General features: G+C 44.8%; 1 long non-coding RNA gene across 1 annotated transcript in view; it reads right to left on the bottom strand.

The window, feature by feature from the left end:
- The window catches only part of LOC309623230, an 86659-nt gene that overhangs the window by 22580 nt on the left and 36725 nt on the right, over positions 1-27354 (bottom strand). The window contains exons 6-8 of the long non-coding RNA XR_014241278.1: positions 21534-26806; positions 17498-17709; positions 595-16612 (exon numbers count right to left, since the gene is read on the bottom strand). This is a non-coding gene — a long non-coding RNA (uncharacterized lncRNA). The remainder of the gene's footprint in view (positions 1-594; positions 16613-17497; positions 17710-21533; positions 26807-27354) is intronic.

Genomic DNA, 27354 nt, shown 5'->3' with positions numbered 1-27354 from the left:
CCTCTCTAGATTCTGATAGAATGGGTGTGGGGTGGAGCCTGGCACTGGGATTTTTAAGAATTCCTGGAGTGATTCTCATTTGTAGCCGACGTTGAAAACCACTGCCTTAGTCCCGTGCCTGACACAGAGCAAATCCTTAACACATGTTAAAAGAAACCCTACCAACACATCCGGGTCATGACTCAAAACACTGTGCCTTTATTCAACAACAACACACAGTGAGCCTCTGTCAGGGGCCAGGCACTGGCAATAGAGCAGTCATCCAACCGAAACAGACAAAACTCTGCCCTCAGGGGGGTCACAATAATGGAGGGGCCAGTGTGTCATCTTGTACTGGGCCCCCAAGATTATGTAGCCCACCCAGGGAGTGGGGACTGCATTTCACACAGGGCCTTGTGGGTCACGGTAAGAACTTTTTCTCTTTGAGATGGGAAGTAGTCACACCTCCCACAGTTATCTGCCTTGGTAAAGAACAGATTTCGAGATGCCATTTCACCTTCAAAAAATGGGACCATCCGATAGCAAGATTTCCGTCGGTGGGGGGACCTGGTCGGGGGGAGACACATGGGTGCAGTGAGGCCTACTCTGACTTACCCTGTCCTGTGTGTCTGTCTGTTCCGCTTCGAGTAAGGCAGTCTGAGCAGGAGATGGACGACCATAGCCTGGAGCTTCCCCGGCCTCTGCTGCTCGCCGTCCTGCAGCCCGCAGCCTCCTTCCTCCCAGCAGACGCAACCGGTCAGATGTTTCCAGCTGTACAGGCAGATGGGAATACTGACTCGTAATCAGGATTTGAGCTTTGCACCTGCTCCCCTTGGCAGGGGCTGAGCCTGTTTCAGAGGCCAGAGGGTGGAGGGGAAACCCTTTTTTAATCCCTGCGGCTACTCAGCTAACCCCCAGCTGCTCGTTAGCATCCATGAGTGAGGCCAGGGAAGCCCCGTGAAATCTTGTTAAATCACTGAGAGCGTGCCAGGGAGGGAGGGTGGAGAGGCCTCTCCAGGTCTTCCAACTAAAATAACTGACTCAGTCACTCACTCTCCTCTCCCTGCATTATCTTTATTCATAGTGCCTATCACAGGCTGACACCTTATGTTTGTTTACTTCTCATAGTCTGCCTCTCCCCCTGGAATGTAAATTCTGTGTTCATCACCACGGTGTCCGCAGCACCAAGGGGTAGGACACCTAGAGGGAGGTTTGTTGAATGAATGAATGACTCGTTTTCAGCCGACTCCAGTTAATACCAACTTTGCTGCTACTAAATGCTCCAGGGAGGAGAACGGGGCTGGGGGAGAACTAACTGACAACAGCAGTTCTGTGTAAGCAGGACAGGAGACTATCTTTCCCTCATAAAGAGAGAGGATTCGTTAGTTGAGTTTGCAGGGCTTTTTCCCTAGGAGGAGGAGGGGGAAGGGAAGGGATCAAATGGGATCACAAATGGGAATCCCAAGTACAGCCATCAGAAGTCCTGTTGGACCTGCGGGGTTTTTTTGTTTGTTTGTTTTTTGTTTTTCCTCCAAAAGCATGGTTCTACATTAGAAACCCAGCCTCCCTGGAAAAGCCTGCCGGCAACGACGGAGCCCCGTTCCTGCAGGGGACCGGCAGCCGGCTGCTGTGAAGCCACTGCCCCTTTACCCAGGCAGGGCTCTCCAGGATGCCCCCTCTGAGCTGCCTACTCCTCACATTCCCTGCCTGGCTCCAGGGCCCTGTATCGCGGGCCTCTCCTGCTTCTGCCCTTCTGGCTTTGCTCCTGATCTGGGCCTGGGGGCTTCCTTGCCCACTCCCAGTGACTGAACCCAGACTGTGCTGGGCAGTGGACTTCACCTGGTGCTCTGCCCTCCCATGGCTGCCAGGCAGGGTGCAGCCTTCTAGACCTGCCTGCAGAGCTGCAGCCCTGAGCAGCCAAGGTCACCTGGGGGACGCCCAGCATCGCTCCTATGTAACCACAGGGCCAGCCAAGGGGGTTTATTCTTTTTCCTTCCCTCATGTGGGAATTTGGCCACCAGAGTGATTTTATTCAGGTCACCTTCCCCAGCTCAGAAACCATCAGTCCCCTCCCCCTTTTTGCTGAGCCTGGTAGACATAAACCCCCAGCCTTCATGATCTCTGGCCCCCTCTCCCCTTTATCCCCCCACCTTAAGTATTTCTCAACCAATCTCATTCCTTTTCATTTCTTTCTGTGGCCTCAATCCTCCAGCCCTGCAAATCGACTCAACTGTCTCTGGCACGCAGCCTGTTCCTTCTTGTTATTAACAAGGCTGAGAAGAACGGATAATAAATAAGACCTTGCTTTCAAAGTGCTTTCACACCACCAACCCACAGTATCGCATGACCCATACAAGGTAGATACTGACAGGCAGAGTTTAACTGACTTGTCTACAATCAGCAGCTAGTTGGTGGTGGAGCCAAGTCAGGAACTTACTTATGTCTTATCAGGAAATTATCATTTTAAAAAATAAGTGAGGGACTTCCCTGGTGGTGCAGTGGTTAAGAATCCGCCTGCCAATGCAGGGGACACAGGTTCGTGCCCTGGTCCGGGAAGATCCCACATGCCGCGGAGCAACTAAGCCCGTGTGCCACAACTACTGAGCCTGCGCTCTAGAGCCCGCAAGCCAAAACTACTGAAGCCCACGTGCCACAACTAATGAAGCCCACGTGCCTAGAGCCCATGCTCCACAACAAGGGAAGCCAGCGAGATGAGAAGCCCACGCACCGCAACGAAGAGTAGCCCCTGCTTGCCGCAACTAGAGAAAGCCTGGGCGAAGCAACGAAGTCTCAACGCAGCCAAAAGTAAATAAATAAATTAATTTAAAAAAAAAATAAGTGAGTGGAAGAGACAGTCCATATTTTAAAATATGACTTTATTATATTTCAAGGGCAAGATTTATTCCCCCTCCTTAGTACTGTAATTAAAGTAAATGTAATAAGATTTGGTATTATATTTGCCTTTCAAACAACTTTTCAGAGGCGCCTGCATTGCTCTGCAAAAGGAAAGCCATCTGCTCATTTATTCACTGCATTAAACACCTGCTCATTCACTCAGTCAACAATTTTGTGTTGCACTCTTACTGTGTGCCAGGCCCTGGGCTTGACACGAAGCATGCACTGGCGAGCAAAACAGGCCCAGCCCTGTCCTCACGCACTTAAGAGTCCAGTGGTGAAGTCAGGTGTTAAACCAAGATTCACACCAAGAGTGTATGATCAGATAGAACCACCATATGATCTAGCAATTCTACTCCTGGGTATATATTTGAAGAAAATGAAAACACTAATTCAAAAAGATATGTGCACCCCAATGTTCATAGCAGCACTATTTACAATAGCCAAGATATGGAGGCAACCTAAATGTCCATCAACAGATGAATGGATAAAGAAGATGTGGTACATATATACAATGGAATATTACTCAGCCATAAAAAAGCATGAAATTTTGCCATTAGCAACAACATGGATGGACTTGGAGGGTTAAATGCTTAGTGAAGTAAGTCTAACAGAGAAAGACAAATACTGTATGTTATCACTCATATGTGGAATCTAAAATATAAAACAAATGACATGTAATAAAACAGAAACAGACATAGCTACAGAGAACAAACTAGTAGTTACCCGTGGGAAAGGGTTGTGGGGAGAGGCAAGATAGGGGAAGGGGATTCAGAGGTACAACCTACTAGGTATAAAATAAATAATGGGAAGATCCCACATGCCGCGGAGCAACTGGGCCCGTGAGCCACGATTACTGAGCCTGCGCGTCTGGAGCCTGTGCTCCGCAACAAGAGAGGCCGCGACAATGAGAGGCCTGCGCACCGCGATGAAGAGTGGCCCCCACTTGCCACAACTAGAGAAAGCCCTCACACAGAAACGAAGACCCAACACAGCCAAAAAAAAAAAAAAAGCCCTTTAAAAAAAAAAAAAGAATGTATTGTACAGCACAGGGAATATAACCAATATTTTACAATAATTTTAAATGGAGTATAATCTATAAAAATATTCAATCACTAAGTTATACACCTGAAACTAATATAACACTGTAAATCAACTATACTTCTCCAACACTATGTTAGTCTGAGCATCCATTTGTCTCACCTGGACTACTGTAGTCACCTCCTAACTGGTCTTTCAGCTCCACCCTTGCCCCCGTACAGTCTATGTTCCACACAGCAGTCAAGGGGCAAGTGTTCAGTTTGTGCACATAGAGTCTGACCTGGGTTCAGACTCTTAGGCTCAACCCTGGGGCAAGCCACTTAAACTCTCAGCTTCCCCATCTCTCAACCAGGAGTGATAAAACCGATGTCACAGTATTGTTTGAGCATTCGGTGGATGGTGTGTGTACCACACTCAGCCTGACTCCTGGTTCATAACGAGTGCTCCATAAACGTGAGTTATTGTCACACTGATCCTGGATTCCCTCAAGGCCAGCTCTGCATGTTGAGCATCAGTTGATGCTGATGCTGGTCAGGAAACCAGGCAATGCCTGATTCATTATATGCCAGCCTCTCAGTTCTTCCCCGGCCTTTGGTGGCCACTGAACAACGATTCCAGCTCCATCACTTGGTGTCTGTTACTCATCAGGGATGCACACCGATAGCATCGCCTTGAAGCAGAATTTTGAAACGTGACATGCGATGGGGTTTGGACAGAAGTTTTCTGCACTCAGAATGAAACCACTTCCTGAAACACCTATTCCCCAGACCCAGAGGGGAGCCCTGACTTTTGCAGGCTCCAACTCTGAGGCAAGATTTTGCTGTCACATCCTGAAAGCAGTCTTGGCCAAGAGCGGAGGTGGGTGTAGCTGGGGCAGAGCCATTGCTCATGATGTTTGTGTCCTACTGTGGGATTTCCAAACCATGAAAACAAAACTCATCCTTTTGAAGACACTAGACCCAAACATCACAGGCTGGGGAACACCTGCCCTGTGGTGAGGGATTCCAAGCCGGGCCCCTATACTTACCTTTTCTTATCTTTTCTCACTCCTTCCCCTTCCTGGGAGGCAGGGTTCAGGATGCAGAGTCTGACTGACATGAGTTCAAGTCCCAGCTCTGCCACTCACTGGCTGTGTGACCTGGGGCAGCTGTGAATGCTCTTTGAACCTTGGTTTCTTCATCTATGAAATGGGAAATAATTAATAGGAGCTATGATCATTGCAAAAATAATAAACATCATATCTGAAAATGGAGAAGCAGCAGAGGACAGCAGTTAAGAGGATGGGCTCTGGAGTTTGAATCCCCCTCTTCCACTCACTGGCTGACCCTTGAAAAAGTTACTTAATCTCTCTGATTGTCTCACCTGTAAAATGGGAATAACAACTGTTCTTCCCTCAATGACACATGGTGGGAACTAAAGGTGTTAACACAGGTAAAGAGCCTTGAACAGAGGCTGACACTTAGAAAGTGCCCACCCTTGCTGTTATTTCCACCCAATTCCTATAGCCCTCAGAGGACTGTGTGAGGAACTTGGGTGGAAGGGAGGTCCCGAGATCAGGTGTAAACCCATCACTCTCTCCATTACAAGGAGGATTCATTGCAATCTTCCTTGTTTCCCAGAATGCTTTGCAACTGGTCGTGAACTGACTCCTGAAAAAGAGGCAGCTGGGACCTGCCCGGGACAAGCCTTCCCGTGGATCTGTCAGGGAAGACACAGAGGCAGGCACAGTCTCTGAAGGGACAATGGACTAACACAGACACGTGGAAGATGGACATGTCTCCTGCAGTGGTGCCAGCATACGTGGTTTGCGGCCTCTCTGTGAGGTTCTGCTCTCTAGGACTACGTAGCATCCGAGGTCCAGCAGGACAGGAAGGGATGTATCATCGGAGGGCATGGTGAAGGCGGTTCCCTGCCCCGGATGGTCACTTGCCTGCTCGCTCAGTGCCACATCACAGGCACAGAAGGTGAGCCAGCCTATGGGTGGCCCAGTCATCTGGTGAAGAAGATGCACAGAGAGGGCATGGCTGGATGCAGAGACAATACGTGGCCAGATGCTTTGCGGTACTACACACAGACGATAGGTTCCCCAGAACCCCGAGAACTGGGACATCGGCTGTCTGGGGCTGCTCTGGGGCCTCAGGACAGAAGGGACCTGGGGCAGGATCACTCTTGTTGCGGTCCTCCTCCCTATCCTCTATGTCATATCAGTGTCTTATCTGACAGACCTGGGTACGAATCTAGCTAAGTAATCCTGGGGGCAAGACTTATCCTGTCTGAGGTTTAATTTCCCCCATCTGTCAAATGGAGTTGATGGTGGGACTGATGTCATAGGGTTGTGAGAATTAAATGACTCACTCCAGATACCTGCTGAGAACAACACCAGGCATGTTTTTCTGTATTCAGTGATTTGCTTCCAGTAAGTGGTTACTGCCATTGTGGTTGGAAATACTCTGACCGTTTTTATTCTCCAAATTCTACCACACATCCAGCCTCTCAATTCCCTGGCACAAAGTAGCATCCAATCTCTCTATAAGCCTCAGAGAAATTGAGGGACTGCCCAGAGAGATAAAGCAAGGTAAAAGTGAGGTTCAACCTACGTTTACAGGGAACAGATAAGCAGATGCAGAGGAGGACTGGATTTGGTTATTTGTGTATTTATTCATTCATTCAATTATCCAACAACTATGAATTGAGGGACCATTGTGTGTCAGGTCCTGTTCTGGCTCCTGGGACCTGAAGTGAACAGGACAGAGATAGCCCCTGCCTTCAAGGAATTCACATTCTAGAGCAGTGCTGTCTGATAGAAATGTCATGTGAGCACATATGTGACTTTAATTTTCTTATAGCCACTTTTTTTTAAAGGTGTAATGAATTTTAATGATATATTTTATTTAGCCCATTATATGCAAAACATAATCATTTCAGTAAAGTCAGTATTAAAAATTATTGATGAGATATTTTACATCCTTATTGCACTAGGTCTTCTAAACCCGGTGTGTATTTTACACATACAGCCATGTGAGTTCAGACTGGCGACATTTCAGGTGCTCAGTAGCCATGTGGCTAGTGGCTACCACACTGGACAGCACAGCTCTCGAGTGTGTGCATGGAGTCAGCTAGATTGGATCAGAAAGACTGTGACGGCTTTGGGGAGAGGGGACCAAATTGCGTCCATCTCTGCACCCTCGTATCTAGCATCTAGCACAGAGGGGGCATTTTATCAACCTCAGGTGAATGAATGCAGGGTGGACGCAAAGACCACAGGCTCAGCGGACAAGGTTTCAACCCCACTGCCTGTGACATTAAGCAAGTTATTTAACCTCTCTGCCTCTTGTTCTTATTTGGAAGATGGGAATTATAAAAGTTGCTCATTACAAGGTTTGGTGAGGATCAAATGAGTAAATAAACATACAGCACTCAGAACAGCATTCACTGAGTAGAATGTCCTCAGTAACTGTTGGCTCTCACCATCATCAACATCACCATCTCACCTCTGTCTCATTTTACAGGTTTCATTTGCATCTTGTACCTCTGCTCAGGCTCATCCCTCCCCCTAGGGCTGCCGTAACAAAGTGCCACAAAGCGGGTGGCTTAAAACAACAGAAATTTTTTCTCTCGCTTTATTCTTCTGGAGGCTGGAAGTCCAAGTTTATCTTCAGGGCCATGCTCTCTCTAAAGGCTCTAGGGGGGAATCTGCCCCAGGCCTTTTTCTCAGCTTCTGGTGTTGTCAGCACTCCTTGGCACTCCTTGGCTTGCTAGATGCATCCCTCTAATCTCTGCCCCATCATCACGTGGCTTTCTTCTCTCTACGTGTGACTGTCTCTGTGTCTCTTCTCTTAAGGACAAGAGTCATATTGGATTAAGGGCAGCCCTACACCAGTACGACTTTGTCTTCATTTACATCTTGATGACATCTGCATAGACCCTATTTCCAAATAGGGTCACATTCACAGATACCAGGGGTTAGGACTTCAACATAACTTCGGGTGGGGGAGACACAATGCAACCCACAACCCAGGGTTACTGTGAGGATGAGACACTCCAGTGCATGTAAACACCCTGGCACCTCACAGATGCACCTCCTCTAGGTTACGTTGATCTCCTCTGCCAGCACCATGGCCACCAGTGTTCACCAGTGAGACTCAGACTCAGAGAAATTGCCAGCTGCGGGGCCTGTGACTTGAACTAAAAATGCATGAGAGTTAACTCCCCCCAGGGTGAACTTTAGCCACTGGGGGACCAGAAATGGGAAAGAACCAGAAGAAATAGTTCCTCTCCATCCCCCACACAGGATACTGCAGGGACAGAGCTCCATAAGGCCTCTCGGATGATGCCCAGACTGATGGAGCAATCAGCCAGCTCGTTTCTGTTTCTCTCCACACACTCACCTCTTCCTCACGCCTGCTTCCCTGGGGCTGCACTTCTCCATAGTATCAGCACATAATCCCTCAGACTTGCTCTTGCAGAGAACCTGGACTAAGATACTCAACAGATGGCAGTTCCACTGCCTTTTACAGATTCAACCCAAATGATGTCACCTCCTCTAAGGAAGCTCTGATGTGCCCCCCACTCCTACCCCAGTTCCCCCATGCACCCACAGTGCTCTGAACACTCACATCTATATAGCACTGACCAGATCGTATTACCGTTACTTGCTTCCTTGCCTGTCTCCCCACCCAAACTGTGACTCCCTCCATGGACCACAGTCTACTCATCACTGTGTCCCCAGCACTCAGCATCCAGATATTTGATAACTGAATTTTTCTGATTCAAGTAGTTAGCATCTACGGACATGATGTCATTGGGGACGGGGGTGTCTATAAAATCTCTCCATGCACTTCCACCCTGCTCCTGAGAAAACGCCTCTTCTATCTACTCACTGATGCTAAAAATGACTTTTCCAGGTGTCAAAAATCACAATGAGAGCTAAGATGTAAAATGCAAGTATCTCTGAGAGAGAAAACTTAAGTCCTTAAATTCTCACTAAAATGTACATGACTGATAGGGTGTTTCTTTTCTGATAGAGGCAACAGAGATGACCAGCCTAAGGCATTTTATTCCACATAGAGCCAACACCATGCATAGAGCAAAGAGCTTTGGGGTAGTCTGAGGGGTGAAAGGGTGAGGGGGTAATTTAACTCCCTCAAGTTAGCTCTGCCAATCTGCTATGGTGCCCCAAACTCCTACTCCCCCATGGACAGAGCCTGTGAGGCAGTAAAGGAAACTAGCCCAGAAGCCAGAAGACATGGTTCTTTCACTGACGTTTCTGCCTGCTGGCTATGGGATCTTGGACAAAGCCCTTACTCTGTCAATTCCTTTAAACAGAAAATTAAGATGCTCACGATAATGAAGATGATGATTCAGCCTCTGGTTTTCTACAGGGCTATTGGGAAAATCAAATAAGTAACATATGGGAACCTGCTTCCCAATATGTGACGCAATTTACGTATGTGAGGGACTTACTATTTTTAAATTTGTCATAAAGACCTTCTTGACAGAAGGACCTTCTTTCGCAGAAACTTAGAGCTCTCAGGGGAAAGTCAAGAGGGAAAAATTCAGTTCCCTGTGTGACTCTCAGCCACACACCTGTCGGTGTTCTCCTTCCTTTAGGGCTCAGGGTACCAGGAGTCTGCTGGCCTCTTCGGCTCAGGGGAGCTACCATCATCCCGGGCACATCCTCACGCACACTCCCATCCCCTCTGAGCTCCCAGACGAGGATCTGGCCTCCAGGCCTTTCTCCTGGCGTCACTGGGCTCTTCACTAAGGACTAAAGCTCCACCTGAGTTGGAATGTATGAAGCACCCAGGTCTAATCTCAGGTTTAACCCGAGGGGGTATTAGCTAGATATGTTTTTTCCTTTTGGTGGAAAGTTTAAATGAAGAACCTTGAGAAATGAAAAGGACTACAAAGTGAAATCAGAATAAAAAAAACAAAAACAAAAAACACTGCATGTCTCCTCCCAGGGATGTTTCTGTTCTCTCTAGGAAATACCCCAAAATGTAGACTTTTCCTCTCTAACTCTGGATTCATGCTCACACATCATCATTGCTGCCAAGTTTGGTTAGTCGAGATAGTTACAAAGGTCTGCCCAGGTGTGAGGGGAGAGAAAGCTGACCCTCCCCCACCCCAACTTCAATGGAGATGTGTCACATTATAAAAATGTCCCATCAAAGAGCAGCATGTAGGATGGGATATACGTTACTGTGGCTATCTTTGGAAAACTTTATCTGCCACACTAGCTTTTTAATGAAAGAGGAAAAGCTTTCATTAAGAATTACTAAATCAGGCTGAAAAATAAAATGTAAAGCAGTGAATTATTATAGGCATTAATATTGCAAGGAAACAGCATGCTTACCAAAGCATCCCCTTAGAATATAGTTTGACAATAATGATACTTATGATGCTTCTCAGCCTGTACAGTGTCTCCATATCATGCTCTCCTTTAATCCAGCAATGCTGTCAAGCAGGGGCACCCACTTCCAAGCGAGGGAGACTGAGGTTGCCAGCAACAGGTGCCTTGCCCTGGGTCACACACTGTGTAGTGACAATATTAGGGCTTGAACCCAGGGCTTCTGACTTAAATTGTGGTGTCCTTTCCACATCTGACCAGCATCCAGTTTGAGTGATATTTAGCCCCCATTTTAGAGAGCTCAAAAACCCATAAGACATTTTCAGTCTAGTAATCGGGTTCTAGACGTGGCTTTGCTACAGTTTGAGTCTGAGCAAATCACTTTCCTCTCTGAGACTCAGTCTCTGCATCTGTAAATGCAGAGGATTGCACTGGAGAAGTTTAAATTTTTTCTTTAACAAAAAGAAAAATTTAAGCAACCACACCCTTTCCCCAAGTGAAACCTTATGAGGATTCCCCATTCTATGCAACATCTATTCAAAAGCAAAGCTGCTCTACCCACCAGAGCTAAACATGCAGCGACCCCACTATACGTCCATGAGTATACACTCGACAGAAATGCATTCATTTGTCCACCACAAGACTTGTGCGTGAATGTTCATGGCAGCTATGTTCATAATACCAAAACCTGGAAACAACGCCAATGTTCATCAACAGTGGAAAAGATCAATAAATCGCGGTGTAGTCATACAATTCCACACAGCAACAAAAAAGGACAGGCTACTGTTACCCACAAAAACATGGATGAAACTCTCAGATATAATTTTGAGCAAAAGAAGCCAGACACAAAAGAGGATAAACTTTGTAATTCCATTTACATGAAGTCCAAAAACAGGGAAGATCAAGTAGGTGGTTACCTTTGGGAGGGGACAGCACAGAGCCTGCCCAGGGGTGCAGAAAGTGTTCTTTATCTTGATCTGGGTAGTGGCTACACAGATGTATACATGTATAAAAACTCATCAAGCTTTATTTTTGAGATTCCTGTGCTTTATGTCATGTAAGTTGTACCTCAAAAGAAAAAAAGAAAAAATTGGAATTCCTGTGGCTGAAGTAAACAAGAGGGTTTTGAAGATCCATTTGTTAAGCCTTCACCCCACAATCTCCATCCACCCACCCCTTGGGGGACTCTAAGGGACCAGCAGACTAGACCATCTCTAAGGAAAGAGTAGATCCAATAGATTCAGTTTGGGAATTCAGCTTCAGTCGCTTTACCTCAACATCATCTTACAGGTGACAGCTGCTTCAAACACCCAACTCCCCGTTCCATGGGTTTCTTGTCTTACCCTTGTTCTTGTCACCTTCTTCCCCGCCCTGCAATGCCCAAAGCCCACGTGCTGCCCCCAGGACCAAAGCCCCCTATATACCCTCCCTAAGTATCACCACCTCCTTCCAATTTCCCAAGAAGGCCCATGCAAGCTTACCTCCTGGTGGTGAGCACAAGCTCCCAGGTCCATCCACTGAGGTTCAATTCCTGGCTCCTCTACTTGTAGCTGGATGTGCTTTTTCTTTGTGCACTGAGGTTGTTAACTGTACAGACCTCATTAAATTGTTAGGAGAACGAATGAAGATAGTACATGGAGAGGACTTAGCACAGTGTCCAATCCAGCCTGGGTGCTCAGTAAGTGTTAGTTACCGTTCTGATCACTGTTTTCTATTCTTCTGTTCTGTCATTGCTTGTTCATGACTAGAGAATATATAGCTTTAAAAAATTAAAATAGCCTTGTGAAATATTTACCACATGCTTTGTTGGACTTCATCCTCACAGCCCAGACTCCTTTTGAGTAGACTGAGGTTAGGTTTCCAAAGTCACACAACTGATCAATCAGTGATGGAGTCAAGACTCAAACCCACTCCCTCCTGCCCCCAAAGTCCATCACAGTCTGAGCTCTTGGCTACTTGCTTAGTGAACCATGTAACAGAGTTTACACAGAAGGCACCCAATCCTAAAAGAGTGAATATATACTGGGCCCACTGGTGTGATAGAGTTTGGAATCAAACAAATCCAGGTTCTAATCCTGGGCTGTGTGGTTTACCAGCTGTATGAACTTACTCTAATTGTTTTATTTCTCCCTGCCTCAATTAGCTCATCTGTAAACTGAGACACAGTAGTGGAATGCATTAAATGAGATTCCTAACTCTACCAAAAGGAAAGAAAAGTTAACCCCGGGGATTTCCATCATCATGGGATACTGAGGAGGAGTGATTTGGGGAAGAGACCCTATATTTCATCCGTGTTCACCCAGTTCAGAACAGAACCACTTATCTAGGGACAACCCCTCCTAAGACTAGGGAGTTTTTTTATGATCAAATGATTCTGAAGTATGAAATGTTAACTTTGTTTGTGGTTCTGGTCTTTTTTCCTCTGTTGTTAGTTTTAAAAAACAGTTACTAAAAACTAACCTCCCCTCTCAGTCTATCTTCCTCTTCCTGTTTCCAAGACAGAGCCTATAATAGGCAGTTTTGGTTTTCAAATAGGCCATCTTTCTAATTCTCTGTTCCTGATTTATCAGCCATGATATTACTTTCATTCTACTCTAAAGGGACAGGTATGCCTTGAGAGGAATTAGGGTGACATCCTAGACCCCATTATTTTAGGACTTCCAGGTTGCTGTGAGAAGCAGGTGGCTGGAACAGTGACTTAGAGTCGGAAGGGAAGGATTCGGCAATAAACATGGGTTTAAAAGGTCTGACATTCATACACACTCACTTCATAACTTTTCATCACCCCCAAGAGGTAAGTGGGGTAGTCATGCTCTCTCACTCACTTCCACACAAATTACTGAGGCTGCATTTTCTTCTGTTGACAGCCCCCCTTCTTCCCCTGTAGCACTGCCTTTGATGGCCAATGGATCAAGATTGCACCTCTCCAGGCCTGACAGAACATCATCATGTGAAGTGGGCATATTCAAGCAGCTGGCAGGAGTCCAGTCTACCTGGAAGGGCATTTGGCCATCAGAATTGAGTCTTTAAAAGGCTGATACCCAATAACTCCAATTATACCCAATTTATTAAGGAGCCTCAGATTGCCAGGGTTTCAGACACAAACATCACCAATTGTGTGCTCTCAAACCCTGTTTAACAATGCTTAAAATCATCTTGGTCCAATTGTATTATAGGTTATTCAGTCCCATTTTATTTCTATAGAGCTCTGTAGAACTGGATGTTTTTGCTGAGGGAGGATCACAGAAAGTTATAATGATCAGACGTCAATGAGAAGTAAACCCCCCAAAGGATCTAAAAACCTGAGAAGAGAAAACAGAAAGGTTAGAAGGGGAGGCTAAGAAGTGACAAGAATTTCCAGAAGGAGTTCAATTAATGCTGTCATCCTGGGTGAGGAGCAGTCCTGGTCTGGCCTCCTTCTCAGGACGCAGAAGGAAGGCAGGCAATGGTTAGGAACACTCTCTCTGACCTGGGGTGTGATTCCCGGCTATGCCATTTGGACAAGTTACTTAATTTTCTTTGGCCTCAGTTTCCTCATCCATTATATGAGAGATGATAATAACAGGTACCACATTTGGGATGCTATGGGGATTAAAAGAGGTATCACGACTGCAGTGCCTGGCACACTGAGGGATTTCAACAAATGGTAGCCACTGTTATTATCTGCACCCTGAAATTTCTGAATAATTAATCGTGATTGTGAGCACTTGAATGATTCTGTGTATTGCAATTTACACAGAGAGAGTGCTTTATTGTTTAAAAGCACATCTTTGCAATACAAATTGAAACGTGTCACCATCTATCACCTATCAAATTGGCAAATAATACTGCCCGATGTTGGTGAGAATGTGGGGAAATAGGCCTTTGCTGTTGATGGGAAGAGCTTTTTGGCACTATGTATCAGGTCCCTTAAATGTGTCCACGCTGGGACCAAGCAGGATGAGGAGAGAAGTCATGTGGTAGCGAACGGTTGGGCAGAGATGGGAGCAGGATGTCTGGTGGAGGCGAAATGTAGAATCTAGGATGGATCCATGGAATTCACAGATCTTCTTTAGAGTCCCAGACATTCCAGGGAAGAGATATAAAATGTGTGGTCAAGCAAATCAAGTCTCACGAGATTGTTGTTTGGGTGTTAGAGAGAATGCTAACCCTTTAAGACTGGAGACACACAAAGAATATATCTCGCTGCCAACTGCACGTCCCCACCTGGAGGTGTCACAGGCATCTTCGCCTCAGCACACCCATGTTGGACCAACTGACTGCCCACACTCCCCACACTCCCCACCCAAAACTAGCATTCCAGTCTCAACAAACAACGTAAAAGATACCACAACCTACTGGTTGTTCAAGCCCCAGCCTGAGTGGTCATCCTCAATTTCTGCTTTCCCTTCACCTAGTACCACCACCAGCACCACCCCAAATGCCTACGTCTAATCGCTCAACAGGTCCTGTTTCTTCTGCTTCCAAAATGTATCCTGAATCCAGTGACTTCTCTCAGTCTCCATGGCTACTGTCTGATCTAGACCGCCATTATTTCCCACCTGGACAAGCCTTGTTGATTATCTTACTTCTACTCTTAATCCCTCCAAGTCATTCTCCAGGTAACAGCCTGGATGCTCTTTTAAAAATATAAACCAGATTGAGTCACTGGATTGCCCAGATGAAAACTCATCAATTTCATGTTGTCAACCTCTTCATCTTTGTCTACCATCCATCTTCCCCTCACCCACCACCCTGCAGACACACACGCCTTCCCTCTGTACCTCGAACAGTGCACACTCATGGCCTTTGCCCCTTGCTCTTCCCTTAGCCAGAAGGCTCCGTCGGTGGCTCTTCTCATCCTTCAGGTCTCTCCTCAAAGAGGTCTTCCCTTGCTAGACCAGCCAAAAGAGCCCCTCTAGTCATTATCACAATACCTTGTTCAATTTTGTTCACAGCACTTATCTCCAGTTGAAATTCTTTTATTTGTTGACTTGTACATTATGTTCCCCACCATCTCATACCACTAGAATGTGAGCTCTGTGAGGGCAGAAGCCTGCTTACCTCGTTCATTGTTTATCCTCAGCATCCAGTGCATGGGAAGTGGTCAATAATTAGTGGGAAAACAAATCAGTGAATGAATATCGGGGTCACGCAAAGTTGTGGCACCTCCCACTCCAGGGTCCTCTGGTCATTTATGACTTTGATGTTGGTGGTGGGAGAAAGGGGCGGAGAAGTGACAGAATAACAAGTCACCGGTTCTGATGGAAGGACAAGGATGAGTGCTTCTTGTTTAATCAAGGGGAAAACCAGAGGAGAGCTCAGGATTTGGTCCACGTTACAGAGCAAGTTGACAGCAGGAGGAGAAGCTAAAGTTTCTGGATCCTTGGCAATTGTCCAGTTGATTGCTCCAGGTGTGTCTTGTCACTATCTCTATGGGGCTAGTTCACAATGGTATACAATGGATGAGAATTAACTCCATCCCAAAGGAAATTCTCTTGGGACATCTGGTCACAGGATATGTAGGAAGTTGATTAATGAATAAACATTCAAATGATGAAATGCTGAAACATCACTAGCTGGTACATGGCACAACAGAGATCCCTTACATTAGTATTCAAGGCACACCACTCTTCAGCTTCTTTCCAGATCTGGGGTCTCTTTTGACCTCGATTTCCCCATCAATGGGAAATACAATGAGAAGCAAATAATCAGCAAAGTCCCTTCCAGCCCTGATATTTTAGAATGCTTCTCTTGGACATGAGTTCCTTCCTCAAGCCAAACTGATTTACTTACTGTCCTCCCTGTCCCCTACCTATATGTAAACCTAAAAATACTCGCTTTTGTCTATACTGGCCCTCTATTAATAATGCTGCCATGTCCTCTCTGCTCTTTGAAATACTGTGTAGCCTTCAATGATCAATGGAATTTCTACTCCCACTCTTCTTTCTTATTTGTCCCAGCTGAAAATATTTTCCTTTTATAATCTCTTGGGCATTTATTGTCGAACCCAGGAGTTGGTAAACTACAGCCTGCAGGCCAAATCCAGGCCATGGGCCAAATCTGTTTGTTTTGTAAATAAAGTTTTATTGGAACACAGCCATCCAATTCATTTGTATATTGTCTATGGCTGCTCTTGATACACTACAAGACAGGGTTGAGTATTTGTAACAGAAACAGTATGGCTCACAAAGCCTAAATGTTTATTGTCTGGCTCTTTACAAAAAAAAAAATGTTTGCCAACTCCTGGCTAATCCATGCTTCTCAAACTTGAGTACACAAAGCTCCAGGCTGGGATCCACACATAAGATATCCAAAGTCACTGGTCAACACAGGGTATCTTCTTGGAGCATCGATTTTACTAGAAGACTGGGGAGAAAAAATGGTTAATAGAATGTAAATGTGGACATTAAAGCAACATATTTATATTAAGAAGTGGATTCCAGCATTTGCATGAAATAGTATGTGAAAATCCCAAATGTGACCAAAATTCCAAGCTTGGGAAGGGCTGCTTCACATTGTTGCTGCTCCTCCACTGTTACAAATATTTTGATATAAAATTTTGGGAGGTACCCATCCATGCCATTTAATTTGAGGTGAAAGTACGTATCTTGTATGGTTTTGTATCCTAACCACTTCTGACACAATGCTTGACTATAACAACTCCAGAAGGTCTGAAGTCATTTATCTAGATAAATCCTAAAAGGTCCTCACCTGTCAGGATGGTTAATGGGGTCCTGCCTAATGGCAGAGGAATGGACCAGAGGACTTGACCAGCAGAGGTCTCCTTCGCTATGGGGGGCAGGGCAAGGGGCTTGTTAGTGCTTTGAGTGTCTCTATGGCAACAAAAAATCTAATAACATTCTGTTACCTTAACAATATTTGCAACAATACCATCACCAATTCAAACCACTAATTAGTTCCTTCCTGAGCTGAAGGCAGAACCTATCTTATGATGACCTAGTTGCTTTTTGTTTATATTTGCCTTTTCTTTTCCTATTTACTTATTTTGGAGGAGAAGGGAGAGGAGGTACTAGAAAGTTTACTCCAGCCCTGGCTGCCAACACCACCACTGTTAGTGTTTCTGCCAACCATTCCCCTCACCCCAAAGCATCTCTGACTTCTGAGGGCAGAATAATCCCTATTGCATAAAATGGTGACCCCTCAGTTTGTTGTTGAATGTTGTTGCTTATCTTTGCTTTGTTTTTTAAAGGCAGATGTCCCTAGGAAAGGATAACACATAAAGTTACTAACCTTTTAGAATCAGGAGGTGTTTTTGGCACTGGGCGAGGGGGTAGATAGGCAGCCAGACTCCCAGTCAGGGTGGGAAGATCTGATGTCAACCCCAATTCTGCCCCAAATCTGCTGGGCCAACTACCTGCCATTTTTGCACCTTCAGTTTTCTTTCTTGTAATGTGAAAGTTGAGAGCTGGGTAATCCTAAGGAGTGTTTTCAGTTGTAAGATCCTACAGTTCAAGGCAGCATAATTAATGGAAAGATTAAGGTCATGACCACATGGATAGGCCTTGAAAACATAAAGCAAACTGGAAAAGGTTAGTGGCAGAATGACATGTACTGTATGACACCACTCTAACTTTTTAATTTAATTTTTGGAATAGGTAACATAGTCCATCCACACTGTTCAAAAAAATCTTTAAGGAATTCATTTAAGTATCTTCCTTCCCTCCTCTCACCCCTCTTTCCTCCCACATGCAAAATTGTTTTTAGTTTTTTGTATGTAAACTTTCAGACTCTCTTTATGCACATACAAAAACCAGTGGATAAGCAGGCTCATTTTCCCCTTTGCTGCACAAAAGGTAGCATACTATACACATTCTTCTGCACTTTTTTTGTTTTCACTTAATATGTATTAGAGAAATTTCCATATTAGCATAGAGAGTGTCTTCATTCTTTTTTAGAACTGCAGAGGATTCCATTAAGGGGATGCCCCATAATTTATTCAGTCCCCAGTCCCCTATTGATCGATATGTGGATTTTTTCTAGTCTTTTTTATTACAAGCAATACTTCAATGAATAACCTTAAACACATGTGCTTTCGAACAAGCACAAATGTATCTAAAGACAAATTCCCAGAAATGGAATTTCCTTTGTAATTTTCTGCATTTGCTTTAATGATAGAGATTGTCAAATTACCATTTATAGAGATTATACCAATTCACTCACGCACGATCAGTCTGAGTGCCCCTTTCCCCACAACCTCTTCTATGCAGTTTTACCAAATCTTGAGTGCCTGTACTGACCAACTTGACAGGTTTAAAAAATATCTCAATGTGATTTAATTTGTATTGCTCTTTTGATGAATGAGACAGTGAATCTCTTCTTATAGTTAATAGCCATTTGTATTTCTTTCTGTGTAAATAAATACTTTTAGCCCTTTTTCATATACGTAAAATTTTAAAACACACCATACTATATAACATTTATGGCCATGGACATACATAATGAAGGACTGAAGTGACATTCACTAAGGTCAGTTGAGAGGTTGCCTCTAGATAGGAAGGCAGGGGGATGAGACAGGGGAGGGACACAAAGGGAACTCCACTAAGTGTGTGACATTTTTTTTCTTTTAAAAGAAGATATGAAGCAAGCATGGCAAAAAGAAAATAGAAGAGGAAGAAAGGAAGGGAGGGAGAGAGGGAGGGAGGGAAGAGGGAGAGAGGGAAGGAAGGAAGGGAGGGAGGGAGGGAGGGAGGAAGGAAGGAAGGAAGGAAGGAAGGAAGGAAGGGGAAAATAAACTTTAAAATCAATGAACCTGAACTTGAATCTCAGCCCCACCACACATGCTCTGTGGTCTTTGACATTTCTCCTAATCTCTCTCTTTCCCAGCTTCGATATCTGTAGGATATAGATAATGCCTACCTTGCAGAGTTAGTGTAATGACTAAAGATAATCCATGTAAAACCATGATTAGCACATAACTGTGCCTCAACAGTCATATTATAATTCTTAATATTAATTTGGTTATTATGATTCAAATATATAAAATACCTCAAGCCGAAGAAAGTTCTAGGAGCTTTTCTTGGCTCCACTATCTCTTTTTCCTTTGGGTTTCCCAAGGAGTATGCTTGAAGACACCACAGCAATGGTTTCAACCCCTCTAATGCCTTTTCCAAATGTCCTGCCCAGAGCTGCCTCTGTTGGAATGATTTGTGTGACTGGGTGAGAGAAGCCAGGGTGTGGTCAGGGAAGGAGGGGGGAGTTTCCTCTGTGTCACAACCTCTGTTCCCAAGAGCTGTGACCTCTGTTAACACTCGATGAGACTCTGGCTTCCCACTGTGCAGCATCTAGAAGGTCCAAGCCCAACACATACCTTCTCTGGGAACAAACTGTGAGCAAGAATCTCCCCACCATACCTCTCCAGGACGACATATGGGAGAATGACAACCACACTTTACCTGAAATCTATAACCACCTGTGGCCTCAGAAGTGGCCATTTCCTCCCTCTGGCCTTAGTTTGCATTACATCAACAGGCAGCAAACTGCCACCCACTACCCAAGGCAGTGGTACTTCAGCCTCTTATTGCCTCATTCCCCCAGAGAGAACCAGGAAATATATTCCTTTGCTGTAAACTCCTTTTATCAGAACAGGGAAGATTACAGCAGTAAACTTTGTTTTTTGGGGAGGAAATTATGCTCAGAGTCTGAGACTGTCTTGTCAATATTTAATACAGGTTCACTGCAGGAATTATAATAATTTCACAAGCTAATAGCATACAGGATAATGTCTCTTAATAAGCCAATAAAGAAATAACATACTCCAAATCAATAATAGATTAATTACACTATTGTTCCAGGCAAGAGGAGATGAAAGGAATGAAGTCCCAATTTAATTGAGGTGTGCCTTTCTACATGAGTTGGTTCCTGGGAGAGTCAGCTTAACCAACTGAGAGCCTGACATCCAGCTACCAGCAAAACTTAAGTTCCCTGTTGCTGGAGCACGTTGCTAGGGAACCAAGACGCCGGTGTTGACAAGCAAGATGATCTCCTGAGAGAGGCGCTGCACCGCTTTCCCCACTGCCCTTACCCCGTTACCCACACAGTAACTAATGCCCCAAGGTCTTCAGAGAGCTGCTTAGGTCAGCAAAGGGTCACCCTGCCCAGACCTAAATTCTCAGATTGTCTTCACAAACTCTGGGTATTTATAGTCTAAAGGTCCCCTGGCCATAGATGCTTCTTCATATTATTGCTAAGCCCCCAGTGGCGCCCCTGGGCAGCTGAGCTACTGAGGGCTTATCGGCAGCCACAGATGTCGAGAGATGTCATCCTGATGCAGCTTCTTCATATCAAAACAACTTTACTTATAAAGACAACTTCATTCTTATATCAAAACAACTTCCCTCTTAAAAACAATTTCATTTTTGTCATAAGCAAGTGGATTTGATATCATATCAAACCACCGCACAACAACTTTGCACACTTTTTTTTTTATGGTTTTTTTTTTTTAATGTGATGATCCATTTATTTATTTATGGCTGTGTTGTGTCTTCATTTCTGTGCGAGGGCTTTCTCTAGTTACGGCAAGTGGGGGCCACTCTTCATCGCGGTGCGCGGGCCTCTCACTGTCGTGGCCTCTCTTGTTGCGGAGCACAAGCTCCAGACGTGCGGGCTCAGCAATTGTGGCTCACGGGCTTAGTTGCTCCGTGGCATGTGGGATCTTCCCAGACCAGGGCTCGAACCCGTGTCCCCTGCATTTGCAGGCAGACGCTCAACCACTGCGCCACCAGGGAAGCCCACTCCTTTTTTTTTAAATAAATTTATTTGTTTATTTATTTATTTTTGGCTGTGTTGGGTTTTTGTTGCTGTGTGCAGGCTTTCTCTAGCTGCGGTGAGCAGGGGCTACTCTTCGTTGCGGTGCGTGGGCTTCTCATTGTCGTGGCTTCTGTTGCTGCAGAGCACGGGCTCCAGGCATGTGGGCTTCAGTAGTTGTGGCTTCCAGGCTCTAGAGCTCAGGCTCAGTAGTTGTGGCGTACGGGCTTAGTTGCTCCGCAGCATGTGGGATCTTCCTGGGCCAGGGCTCGAACCTGTGTCATTTGCATTGGCAGGAGGATTCTTAACCACTGCGAAGGGAAGCCCCTGCACAGTCCTTCTTACACCTTTGGATTATTTCCTGAGTTGAATTGGTTTCTTTTCCATTATTTTGATCCTAAAACAACAGAAAACTAGAAAGAAAAGAATAGAGGAAGGAGGGAGAAAGGAGGATGGCAAAGAGACAGAAAGAAAGAAAAAGAAAAAGACTCGAAATAGACAGCATCTTAGCAAAATAACTTACTGGACTCTGTGGAGAGGAAGATCCAGAAATGACGTAAAGGTCTGTGTCACACACCACCAGGTCCTTGATTAGTGGCTGAACCCACTACAGGAGCCATGACAGCATTCAGAGCCAATGCCATGAGCTGGGTGAGCCAAAGTCATGCCTGTTCTGATAACATCTGGAAGCTTCACCAAGCCAGCAAAGAAAACATCCTTCAATTATTGGTAGCAATGAACCAATAACAACCCATCAATCAACAAATTAAAATCATGGGGCAAGGTACTAACGGTTATTCATGGTAGGTGAAGATTACTTCCTCCTTGGCAGAACAGATCAGAATCAGAAAGGAAACTATAAGACACACAAAGTTTAACTTTCTGGCATTTGTTAAGTATTTCTTTCTTCTTTGAGCAACCTGGATTCCATGAAGCCAAGAACCTCTTTCTGTAGCATCCCTCGCAGGCCTGCTAACACATTTATGGTCAATGCCTCATCTCTCTTCCCTTTATCCAAAATTCCCTTCCACTGGCCTCATTTCCCATAGCTCTTTGCTGAGAGAAAATTACCTGCTCTGAGAAGCCAATCCTTCCAAAGTGATACTGGATGCAGTGGTAGACAGAGTAATAACCCTCCAAAGATATTCACGACTTAACCCCAGAATCTTTCAATTTTTCCAGGGGATTTCATGAGTGGGATTAAGGTTAAGGACCTTGAGATGGGAGGAGTATCCTGGATTATCCAGGTGAACCTAATCTAATTACTTGGCTCCTTAAAGATGGAGAACCTTTCTGTGCTGGGTCAGAAAGATGAGAGGGAAGAAGAAGAGTTGCTGACTTTCAAGATGGAGGAAGTGGACACAAGTCAAGGAATGTGAGTGGCTCTAGAAGCTGGGAATAGTCCTCAATGACAGCCAGCAAGGAAACAGCATCTCAATCCTACAACCACAAGAAACTGAATTTTGCAAACAATCCAAACGTGCAAGGAAACAGATCCTTCCCCTAGAACCTCCAGTAATGAACACAGCTCTGCTGACACCTTGATTTTACCCTGCTGAGACCCATGTCAAAAGTCTGACCTACAGAACTGTAAGGTAATAAATTGGTGTTGTTTAAACCGCTATATTTGTGGAAGTTATTTTCTAGCAATAGAAAACTAATACAGATGTTAATATGAGACTCAGTCAGCAGGGCTTTCAGTTAGTTTGCTTTCTGAAGCAACTATTATGGTACCAGATAAGAAAAAAAAAAATCTCTCATATATTTTGGAACAGGCAGATTGTTTTACAATTCGTGGCCAGATGTGTCATCCACTTTGTTCATTCACCTGTTCCATAAATATTTATGGAATGCCAACTAGGTACCAGGTACATAGTTCCCTACACATATGGCTCCTTCTAGATCATGTCTACTACACAAGCAGATCCAGTCAGCAAGTCAATCAACAAATGTTCATTGAGCATCTACTGTGTATTAGGTACAAGGGCAACTCAATCAAGATTCACTGAAAGGGTCTTTTAGCTGCCTGGGAAGGCTGGGAAGCCTGAGATTCCAAATTGTGCAGTGGAATATTGGAATAGACAGCATCTGAGCCTGTCTACACAAGAGCTAGGAGGTATTACTGTCACCCTTTTACATATGCAAAAACTGAGGCTCAGAGAGATTAACAGCCAAATCACACTGCCCGTATGTGATGGAGCTGGAACTTAAAACCTTTTTTTTTTTTTTTAAAACCTTCTTTTAATTATAGTAAAACACAAATAACATAAAATTTACTATCTTCTACCATTTTTAAGTATACAGTTCAGTAGTATCAAGTACATGCACATTACTGTGCAGCCAATCTCCAGAATTCTTTTCATCTTGCAAAACTGAAACTCCATGCCCATTAAACAACTCCCCATTCCCACCTCTTCCTAGCCCTTGGCAACCACCGTTCTACTTTCCGTCTCTCTGAATCTGACTATTTTAGGTACCTCATGTAAGTGGAACTTTAAAGTATTTGTTTTTTTGTATCTGGCTTATTGCACTTAGCATAATACCCACAAGGGTCATCCATATTGTAACATGTGTCAGAATTTCCTTCCTTTTTCAAGTCTGAATAATATTCCATTGTATTTATATACTACGTTTTGTTTATCCACTCATTCATGAATGGACACTTGGGTTGTTTCCATCTCGTGGCTATTGTGAATAATGTTGCTATGAACATGGACATACAAATATCTCTTCGAGACCCCACTTTCACTTCATTTGGATATATACCAATGGAGCTGGAATTTGAACACAGATCTCTCTGACTCTGCTGTTCATTCTCTCCCGGGGTGCCACACAGCCTAGGGTGAAGTTACGGCTTTCTGTGCTGTAGCTAACCAGATACATGAAGTTTTTTGCTCACAGTCCATTCTACATAGAGCTAGTTTTATTCTATGATTTTCCAGTGATTAAAATACAACCAGATATTCTGCACTAAGAATAAAACTCAAACTCCTTGACCCTATATGATCTGGCCCCTGCCTATATGTCTAACCTCATTTCCAACCACTTGCTGTACTTTAGTCATACTGTCTCTGTTTCTACTCTTCAAAAAAAAGAGCTGTTCCTACCTCAGGGTCTTTGCATTTGCTGTACATTCTCCCTGGGACTTTGCATAACTGGCTCCTTCTTATCATTCAGGTCTCAGCTCAAACGTGACCTCTTCAAAGAGACCTTCCCCCGCCACACTTTATAAAGTAGCACCTCCTATCACTATCTAGCACATTGTTCTCCTTTATTTTCTTCATAACTAGCTAAAATTTATTTTGTTGTTGTTGTTTTCTCGTTTATTATCTATCTCCCTCACAAGAATGTATTTTCCACAGTTATCTATCTTATTCCTCCAGTATCCCCAGAGCATAGAACCATACCTTGTACATAACAGGTGCTTATCAAATATTTGTTGAATAAAGGAATGTATGAGGAACTTCACTGCAGTATTGTTTATCATATCCAAAAAATGGAAACAGAGTGATTTGAATCAAACTGATTTTATAATTTATCACCTAGTACAGGTCACTTAGAGAATGAAAGAGGTTATTGTTAATTATTATACCAGATCTATAGGCAAAACCAGGACTGCATGACGGCTCTAACTTAATCATTTATTCCAATCTCCTCAATTTGCAGATGAGGACACTTAGGAGACCCAGAGAGGGAAAGTCACTTGATGAAGGTTGCACAGCAAGTTAGGTGCAGAGGTGGAAAAAGCCTCAACTGCTGACACTCAGGCTGGGGCCCTTGATTCTTCACTGCTTGGTTGCTCTGAAGCTCAGTAAAACATGCCCCCCATCTGCCACTGTGCCCTCACATGACTCTGGGAGAAAACAGAGCTCATTTTTCTGTCCCAAGAAGCATGCGGTTTGGAGCTCTTCTCTTTCTCTTACTTTTTCTTCCCCCTTTTTGTGGTCGTATACTGGGCTGGCTGGAGGGGAAGCACTTAGGTATCGTGGGATTTCACTGCTGTTCCATTACATAAGTGAAAGCCCTACCAAGGGGAGAATGAAATGCAAAGCAGGGCCATCTGACCACTTCCTTGGCTGGTTCCGGGACTGCCTGGGTCACCGAGGGCTTGGTTCTGGGAAATGCTCATTCAGTACATTCCTCATCCAACAACTATTTCTTGAGCATCTTCTAGGTTCCAGGCTATACTGTGCTATACACATGGTATATAAGAATGGATCAGCAAGACATGATCGCTGCCCTCATGGGGAGCCCATTATGGAAAAGGGTGAGTGTTGGATAATAAACATATACAGACAAATTAATTACAGACATGGTTAGTTCTAGAAAGGAAATAGAGCACTCTGATGAACAGTAATAATAGCTGACACCTATTGAAGTCATCTTTGTCTCTACCACTTTGTGAGATAAATATTATTATGATCTTCATCTTATACATGTGGAAACAGAAGCACAAGGAGTTTGGGTGACTGCCCAAGGTCACACAGCTGGTATGTGTCAGAGCTGAACTTGAACCCCAGAGACTTGCTTCAGAGCCTGAGTCCTTAACCACAAGCTATCTTGGGCAGGAGAGGGTCAGAGGGGAGTGCGTGCTTTCAATAGGGCAGGGAAGGCCTTTCTGAGGAAGTGGCATATAAACTGAGATGAACTGTAGAAAGAACTGGCAGAAGAATGTTCTAGGCAGAAAAAGGAACATGTGGACAAAGGTGGAAAAGAGGCTGGTGTGTCCTATAATCCGTCAGAAGGCCTGGGAGATTGAGGCGGAGGTTGGATTTTATTCAAGGTGCCCCTCACAAAGTGTCTTTGCAGACGTATATTTTCTCATTTGATCAAACAGCCTGGTCAGGCCAGTCGAGCAAGTGTTATCATCCATGTTTTACAGAACACTGTATGTTGTTTCTGGGAACTTGGGGTCAGAGGTGGCCCCAAGACTTTGAACTTGTGTCAAGAGCTCTTTCTACTCAACATCCCTGCTGAGGCCCCAGCTGGCCCTTCGCTGTCCCTATCGTCCCTTAACTATAATGTACCCCTGTCTCCCCAGCACCTCCTCCTCCTCTCACCTCAGAATTTACCTCTTCAGCTGCCTTAACACCTTAATTTCTAGGGGAAGCTGATAAACAAATCTGTTCTTATCTGCTAATGGGGAATAAAGCCCTGTAGAAACCTAGCGTGAACTTGTTTTTCTATCCCTATGAAAACCTACAACAGCCTTCCTTTCTTCCAGTCATAAGATCAGCCTCCAGCTATTAGCATTCCCTTTCTGCCAAAGTGGCCGTCATTATTTGATTCATGGCCTGTTCCCAGAGGAGCCTGGCAGAGTTTGAGCCTTGGGCCTTTGGTTAACAGGTAGCAGCTGACAGATGCCAATAATCCAAGCATTGTTCAGATCAGCTAATTCCCTGTCTGTGAATGTGATCGCATCCACCCTCAGAAACCATCCCCAGGAGATGGGGCGGCAGGGCTGTGGGCTTCTCATCATGGCACACAAGCTGTCCAAGTCCCAAACACTGCCTTCCTCTCCACCTCAGCCTGTCCTGCTTCCTACCTTGACCTTGGGGCCCAGACTCACCAGACGTTTCTCACCATGAGCTCTGAGCACACACCACGAGCTTTCACACCTGCGTGCCGCTCCCTCTGCTTGTGACACCCTCCCCACCTTCTTTAACGGCTCCCCCCTTGGCCTGAATACAACCCAGATACCGCTCGCCCGGGAAGCCTCCTCCGACTGCACCTCGCTGAGCCTCACACTCCCCTCCTCCGTGCTTCCAATCTTAATGAGCAGCATTCTTTGAGTACCTGTAATACACCACACACTCTGTTAAGCTCGTTACACGCATCATCGCAATATGAGAGCATTTTAAAGAGGCAGATTCTCTCATCCTACTATTTTACCATTGAAGAAACTGAATCATAGTAATGCACCGACGGCTGAGCAGAAAGTGCTGCAGGTGGGATACAACCCAGGTAGACTGCGTTCAGGATGTGGATCATCACCATCTGCTGTGTTCACCATCACAACTAACACTTATTGGGCACTTACAGTATACCTCCATAGCTCTAGGACACTGACGTACACCTTCTTATTGAACTTTCATTAAGTCCTATAAAATTTAGTCACTACAAGGTAGGTGTTATTATGTCCATTTTAAAGGTGAGAAAACTGAGGCCTAGAGTGTTTTCATTATTTAGCTAAACCACACATTGAGCAGAATGCATGGAATGCACCACCACGCACTGAAATTGCCCAGATTAGCTGAGGCTGCTAGTGATCTACCCAACACCCCTTCTCCTCCTCTTTCGTAATATCAAAGACTGTATTGTCAGAGATAACAATGTGTCCAATT

Source organism: Balaenoptera borealis, assembly GCF_965194805.1.
Source record: "Balaenoptera borealis genome assembly, chromosome: 2".
Lineage (NCBI taxonomy): Eukaryota > Metazoa > Chordata > Mammalia > Artiodactyla > Balaenopteridae > Balaenoptera > Balaenoptera borealis.
Note: the sequence above shows the minus strand (reverse complement) of the source record. Positions and strands in the feature narration are given on the sequence as shown.